At 41.0% G+C, this 8,037-nt stretch overlaps 3 non-coding genes across 3 annotated transcripts; all 3 read right to left on the bottom strand.

Annotated features, from left to right (window-relative positions):
* Positions 1–4,765: 4,765 nt before the first annotated feature.
* Positions 4,766–4,856, bottom strand: LOC119282914. The gene has a single exon (XR_005138944.1). It is a non-coding gene; the product is annotated as a small nucleolar RNA Z223 (small nucleolar RNA).
* Positions 4,857–4,909: 53 nt separating this feature from the next.
* Positions 4,910–4,994, bottom strand: LOC119283056. Its single transcript, XR_005139012.1, has one exon. It is a non-coding gene; the product is annotated as a small nucleolar RNA U36a (small nucleolar RNA).
* Positions 4,995–5,503: 509 nt separating this feature from the next.
* On the bottom strand, positions 5,504–5,595 carry LOC119282890. Its single transcript, XR_005138921.1, has one exon. It is a non-coding gene; the product is annotated as a small nucleolar RNA SNORD96 family (small nucleolar RNA).
* Positions 5,596–8,037: the final 2,442 nt, after the last annotated feature.

The following is an 8,037-nucleotide window of genomic DNA, read 5'->3' as shown; positions in this document are numbered from 1 at the left end:
TGAGATAGTTCAGTAAGGGTGTTTTGAATATATGGTTATTGTCTATCCATTCATGCCCTTGGTTGCAATTATGGAGTAGTCTAGCATGTCATTTTCGTGCTCTACTTTTGCTTCAAAATGTTTCCTGGCAGATTGTTTACGTGTTATTCAATTTGGCCAAGATTGTTGTAGTTGATCCTTGCATGCTATGGACTTGTTCTTGACTTGTTTTGTTTCACAAACATGTCTTCTTGATGATGCTATGCTTATCTTATCATGCAATGACTTGTGGTGAGTGAATCGAGATTGTTTAGTGTACATGATGTTACTGTTTTGCTAGGCTGAATCTGTTATTTCGTGATGCGATGTAAACCTGCTCCTACAAATCATTCTATGCATAATCTGGAGATGACCACTAAACATGTTTTGATCTACATGTCATCCTCTAACCATACATGCCCCTGGTTGCATTTATATCTTGCTGTAGATTGTTCATATCTTGCTCCAAAGTTGCTTCATAATGTTGCTATCAGCCTATTAACATTAAGTTCACTTGTTCCCATGTGTTTTGCTTGTGTTCCATGCACCCTATGACCTTGCTCTTGCCATGCTGAACTTCACAAACATGCCTTCTTACTGTAGGTTGCCTTTCCGTGCCATGTATTGCTCTGTAGTGAGTTGCACAAGCTCATTTACATGCCTTCATAATTCTGTTCCTGCCATGTATGAATCTGTATTATAACTTGCCATGTTTACGTGGGTGCCATCATGTTTTCTGATCCTTTTTGGCTTATGGTCAGTAAAGGACTTTTGATCTATGCATTTAGTAGATTCATGCCATGCCTTTGTTTGCCATGATAAGTTCCTGTAACATGTTGTTTGATAGCTCTGAACATTGCATTGTGATGTTATTTTCTGCAAAGTCTGAAATTGTTATTACTTGCAATCTTACCATGTGTGTTTGAGCATGTTCTAGTAGTTTCTGGAGATAGCTCAGTGTTCATGTTTTGTTGTGTTTTACCTGTACATCATGCCCATGCCTTTTTTTATCATGCTGGGGTGCTGTAGTATATTGTTTTGATGCTTGCAATATGCCTAGTTGCTGTTTTGGACAGCTTGTCCTTTAAACTTGTTTCATGTGTGTGTGTGTTGAACTATTGCTCCGTTTTGAGTGTGCTCTATATGAAACTTGCTTAGAATTGCATGTAGTTTCATATTATCATGTTGCATTCATGTTTTGAGGTGTTTGCTTGATGTTTGGGTGCATTTTGCATCAATGCCATGTTTAACTTGTGCTGCTCATATCTTCTAGGCCGTAGCTCCGAACTAAATGAACTTTATATGTAACTTGACTAGAATCTCGTGCAGATCATCCTTGTGCATCTTAAATTGCTGTTTAACAACTCGAACATAAGGTTTATTTAGATCTGGACCAATTTTGAAACTTGCATATGAGGACTTACCGGAATTGTTATATGTTGTTCCCGGCCTCATTTAAACTTGCCTTGATGTGTTGCTCTTGTTTGCATCATCTCTTGCCATGAGTAGCCTCATCTAGATTTGTCATGCATCATGCTTGTTGTGCATCATGCCTTGTTCATGTGTGGTGTGTTTACTATGTTGTGTGCTTCTTTTCGATAGTTCCTGTTTCCGTTGCGATCGTGAGGATTCGTTCGTCTACGCTTGGTTCATCTTCGTGGCTTCATCTTCTTCATGAACTCGTTCTTCTTCCTTGCGGGATTTCAGGCAAGATGACCGCTACCCTGGATCTCACTACTGTCATTGCTATGCTAGTTGTTTCGTTCTATCGCTATGCTGCGCTACCTATCACCTGTTTATCCAGCCATCCCATATTGCCATGAACCTCTAACCTTTGACACCTTTCCTATGCAAACCGTTGTTTGGCTATGTTACCGCTTTGCTCAGCCCTCTTATAGCATTGCTAGTTGCAGGTGAAGTTGAAGATTGCTCCATGGTGGACAGGATTTTGGTTGGGATATCACAATATCTCTTATATTATTAATGCATCTATATATTTGGTAAAGGGTGGAAGGCTCGGCCTTTTGCCTGGTGTTTTGTTCCACTCTTGCCGCCCTAGTTTCCGTCATACCGGTGTTATGTTCCCGGATTTTGCGTTCCTTACGCGGTCGGGTGATTTATGGGACCCCCTTGACAGTTTGCTTTGAATAAAACTCCTCCAGCAAGGCCCAACCTTGGTTTTACATTTGCCTCACCTAGCCCTTTTTCCCTTGGGAGTCGCGCTCTCGAGGGTCATCTTTATTACAGCCCCCCCAGGGCCAGTGCTTGTCTAAGTGTTGGTCCAAATTAGAGCACCGTGCGGGGCCATCCCTTGGCAACTTGGGTTACGTCGGTACCTGTACGCTTAGCTTATCCGGTGTTTCCCTGAGAACGAGATATGTGCAGCTCCTATCAGGATTGTCGGTGCATCGGGCGGTCTTGCTGGTCTTGTTTTACCATTGTCGAAATGTCTTGTAAACCGGGATTCCGAGTCTGATCGGGTCTTCCTGGGAGAAGGTCTATTCCTTCGTTGATCGCGAGAGCTTGTCATGGGCTAAGTTGGGACACCCCTGCAGGGTATAATTTTTCGAAAGCCGTGCCTGCGGTTATAGGCAGATGGGAATTTCTTAATGTCCGGTTGTAGATAACTTGACACCAGATCCGAATTAAAACGCATCTGTGTGTAGCCGTGATGGTCTCTTTTCGGTGGAGTCCGGGAAGTGAACACGGTTTCCGGGTTATGTTTGACGTAAATAGGAGTTTAGGATCACTTCTTGATCATTACTAGTTGACGACCGTTCTTCTTGCTCTCTTCTCGATCTTATTTGCGTATGTTAGCCACCATATATGCTGAGCCGCTGCTGCTGCCTCACCACTTTACCCCCCTTCCTTTCCCTTTAAGCTTTGCTAGTCTTGATACCCATGGTAATGGGATTGCTGAGTCCTCGTGGCTCACAGATTACTACAACAACAGTTGCAGGTACAGGTTGTGCGATGATCATGACGCGAGAGCGATGCTTGCTTGCGTTGAGTTCTTCTTCTTCTTCTTCGATCAGGGGATAGGTTCCAGGTTGGCAGCCTGGGCTAGCAGGGTGGATGTCGTTTGAGTTTCTATTTGTGTTTCATCTATAGTCAGATGATGCTCTTATGTATTGTGATGTTGTATTCATGTGGCATTGTATGCCTCTTGTATGTATCCCCATCTATTATGTAATGTTGATGTAATGATATCCACCTTGCAAAAGCGTTTCAATATGCGGGTCTATCCTTGGTGGGACCTTCGAGTTCCTTTTGGATAGGGTCGCATATTGGGCGTGACAGTTGTAGACGTTTATGACCAAAACAGAAGGTCGTTGAACCCATGACCTTTTGTTTTGGTCACTGGCTGTCTGCCCAGGACACGTCGGATTTGACGTGGCAATTTGACGTGGCAAAATTATGACCAATTAAAATGGTCGTTACTTAGAATCAGCCCGGTCCATTTCGGTGCTTTAGATGGGCTGAGCCCATTAATTCAGCCTTTCTATTTTTTTTCCTGTTAATTTTTGGTCAACTTCATGGGCCAAGCCCAACATTGCAACCTTTTCATTTCCAGGGTTGTGATCCTTTTTTGGTTTCTTTTTTGGGCCGCATCTATTTCTCAATTGGGCCTCGGCCTTTTTACAGTCCATTTTCTTAGTTTTTAGGGTTTTTTTCCTGTGAATATTATTTGGAAAATGGCCTTTTTATATGCCAAATACTATTAGGTCCCACTTGTCAGGTTCTAATTCAAGACAACCAATGTTTCAATTTCCACACAATTATTTCAGTCATAACAACAAACAAATGAGAATTATCAAACCACATGCCAATTTTGGCTAATAGCACAATCTTTACATAATTCATTTCACCATTACATGTGATACTATCAGAACATATAACTCCTACTACAAATACACTCCAGACTTCTTCACTTTTCTGGACTAGCAGAACATGCCACTTCAAACTTGAAATTTCTTAGGCCTGGAGCTCCTGTAAAAGGGTGAACACAAAGTCATTAGAGTAGCATTTTCATTCCCGGAGTAGATATTCAAACCTCCAGGTTTAGTGTATAGACTATCTGGAAAATATATATTTAACAAAATTTCACAGAAATGCAGATTTATGTATCGAATGTATGATAAAGCAGTAGAAATGCAGATATATGTCTATGAAACAATAGGTCAACTAGAGATTCATGTCTACAATTTGCTAGAGAAGAAAATAACAAGTCAGGATACAGAACATGGTTTCAATTTGTTCTTCGCATATTACATCAGTAGTTCTGTTGCAGGGTTCTGGTACATCATGATCTACATGCACATGAGATAGATGGACTTGGAGCACATGAGATGTTCCAAGTCCTGCAGCTCATCGGAGATGTTGCAGGCTCGCCAGCATCGACAACCACCGCAACAGCAAGCTGGGTGACGTGCAAATTGAAGTTTCATTCACTCAGTTGCAAAACAACAAAGTTTGCTAGTTCCTTTCCATCAACAATCACACAAGCATCACTTGTACATCAGCAGGAGCAAAATTGATATGAGTTAGAAGCAGCAGAGTTCGACTAGTACAGCCAACAGAGCTCAACTAGTACATCGCAGTACACATGAACCATCTATTCCACAACACAAGAGTAAAATCTTGCTATAACCAGTAGATTATCGCCTAAAAGAAGCTAATTAGGCACGAATACACAAGGCACATCAAGCACATACTAAATAAGCCATGGCCATAATACATGAGTACTAAACAGATCTTGTATAACATGTTTTTCAGTCATGAATTTTCAGAAGCAGAACTGGCATGTTTGTTGAAAGTGTTTTTCATCACAGCCATGGTCAAACAGAACACATGAATCTAAAAGAATGACAATAATGAGAGTGTCTATTTTTGCCTCATATTAAGAAATTCAACCATGTTTTCCCTTGTCCTTCATGAATTAATCAGAAGCATGGGTAAGGTTCAAATCACTGCCACTAATCCAAAGAAATGGCAAACGCTACAAAGGGTTGGCAAGTAAACCATTTCCCTATCCGCGCCCACTACATCCCCCTCAGACCAAGTGCAACAAAGAGGGATACTAGAAGCTAAGTGCAAACAGGACAAAAGGTAGAAGAATTTAAAAAATGTAACTTATGAGAAGAACAAAGTGCACAATTTTTTTTCTCTCAGATGCCAACCACAAGGGTAGCACAGATGATGCAGACATATCAACATGGCATCAGTTCAGACCACCCGTCTGCTTGTACTCTCTTCATAGAGAAAGATTTTAGACCAAAAAATTATCAACAAAGATCAAAGCAACTTAAAAAATATGAATATATTTGTCCAGTCATTAGGTGTCCAAAAAGATGGTGTTTTATTCAGTTTTCATTGTTGTCCAGCCATATTCTATACATAGGAAACAATAGAATAAAAAAACTGAAAAATAGATGACATGTAAGTTCGAAAGTATTCAGAAAAATTACAGTCAAGCTGTTCAATTTGTCCTAAGAATTGCAGAATGACAGCATGGGCGCACTGCGACCAATCAGTCTCGAAAGATGGTATGATTAACAGGTTTTTCATCACCAGACAAATAAAACAGTAACACAAACAAATAGGTCTATAAAACAGAACTTAAATTACTACAAAAAACAAAATCTGACAAAAGAAGACAGAAAAGGAACGACACTAACAGTAATACGTGAGAACATCCCTCACATCATTCACTTTAGCGACCCATCTTTTCAAGCATTCAATGAAATCATCTTTTCAAGCATGCAAGTTGTATCCAGAATTTGGATATAGGTAGTACGCTCATGTGGTGAATTTTGTGAATCTATACTCTGCATCTACCAAAAGGATCGCTCCCCTCACATGCAAATATAATTCAGTCCAATTGATTTTTTCTCCCCTCACATGCATAAGACAAGAGCAGACCATCTAAACAGGCGGATCAGATCTTCACCTTGGGAGGGAGGCGAGTGCTACCTGTTGCCGTGTCGTCATCGAGCTCGGGTGGTCCTCCTCCTCCTCCTCGAGCAGGACAAGGTTGTTCCTCTCCTACACTCCAATGACCATCTTCTCCAAGGACATCTATAAGGGTAGAACACACCATTGATGCAAAGTGTCACCAAGATAGTTTAAGTCAAGTTAAAGCAAATGTAAACATGCAAACTCAGCCAAACCGAGGTGCATATTCATGTGTGTGTGTATGTAGACATGCAAGTGCCATCTGAATTTTTGGTAACCAAAGCGTGATTGTTGTTGCTACTTTAGCAGCAACAGCATCCTCAAAATCAAACTATGAAAAAAAATCATTCATATGCAGCAGCCCAAACTCAACTTTGAGAGAGCGGACTGATTAAGATTTTTTTTGTTGGGTCAAATATTTCACAAATATAGATAGAAGCACTCCATAAGCTATCAGAATAAATCATAGAGAGGCTGGCCGAACTAGTTGGCGCACTCAAAAAATAAAAGAGAGCGACCCAATGAACAACTAAGCAAGCATACATAGCAAGTAAAACTACATCACCAATATTATGTAATTAACTGGAAGCTCTTGTTCATCATAACAGTACAAATATACTACCCTAATCGATCCCATTCTCTTTTTTTTCACCGAACAGATCGCACGGAAGGATCGATCTCTCCATGCCAATGATTGATCTATTAATTTTTTTACCGGTCCAGAGAAGCCCAGCCAGCGTAGCAAGACACCGAAATAGCCGGTAGAAGCCTAGCCAGTGTAGCGTGATACGAGTGACACTATGAGCGATAATCCAGGCGGCTGCCACAATAAGCTAGCAAGACATTTACACCATAATATGAAGCAAATAGAGCAATCCCAATGTGCACAGAAATTGTACTGATTCCATTAAAACAATACTAGGTACGACTGGAGATGCATAAAGAACAACTAGGTACGACTCACCCTAGATGCATGCATGCATCAACATCCATACTTGCAGTGCATTTAGTAAAGAACAAATTATTGTATTTCCCAAAGTGTATAATAGATTTGTGAAAAATAGGATTGTATCAGCCATACACTTTTCCCTGGATCAATGTATGCATGCAATTCATCCCAGCCGAGCATGATGCTAATTCGTACTCATGTTGCTAGCACATATACATACATACACACCAAGAACGAATTCACAGGCACATAAATAAATATCCCCTGGATAGCATGGTAATGAACTACTCACAGGCAATTTGATAGGACTAGTACTAGTGATAACAACCCAACGACATCCTAACAGCCGTAGCAACACGCACACTTCAACCGCCTGAATACTGGTGAATAGCAAAGTCTATCCATACTTGACACACGAGCAAATCAATGTCAAGTTCATCTCAGATGTGTGGTTCATGATAGCGCTAGCAGTTAACAAGATTACTGAGTTTTAATTTGTGGAAGCAAGGAAACAAGCAATAAAATGCCCATCTCGTTCACCACTAGAGTAACAGCAGTAGTAAATTCAGTCAAGCATGCAAGTAAGTAAAAGATGTAGATCAGCAGGAAATCAAACTAGTTCAAAGAAATCTGTAACCAAATGTAGAGTAACAATCATCTAGTATTAATCAATGGTTCTGTTTTGATCCAAACTACATGAATTTAAGGCTAATCTATTATGTGACAGCAGAGGAGTGAGTGCTATTGTACAGTTAGAAAAATGCTACACACAGAGTGGTACATATATACATTCAGTAATAGGTGTAGAATAATAAATAGAGCAAGCGGGCGAGGTTGGTTGGTGAGTCAGACTGGCCTTGCAATCTGACGAACATGACGATGTTGGGCTAGCCCTTCTTGGGGTTGAAGACCGGCTTCCCTGGATCCAGCATGTTGCAGAGCTCCCTGAAGACGGCCTGCAGCAGGAAAAACACAAGGGCATCAGCCTCCTCCCGACCAGTTCCTTCATCGAATTAGCGCAGTAAATGAATTGAGGGAGGTGGAGCGGGTGGGACCTGCTGTATGATGCGCTGCATGTTGGTGCCGGCGGCGAGGGTCTTGAGGTTGACGATCTT

Source organism: Triticum dicoccoides, chromosome 3B (assembly GCF_002162155.2).
Source record: "Triticum dicoccoides isolate Atlit2015 ecotype Zavitan chromosome 3B, WEW_v2.0, whole genome shotgun sequence".
Taxonomy (NCBI): Eukaryota; Viridiplantae; Streptophyta; class Magnoliopsida; order Poales; family Poaceae; genus Triticum; species Triticum dicoccoides.
The sequence above is the reverse complement of the archived record's forward strand: the minus strand, read 5'-3'. Positions and strand labels throughout refer to the sequence as shown.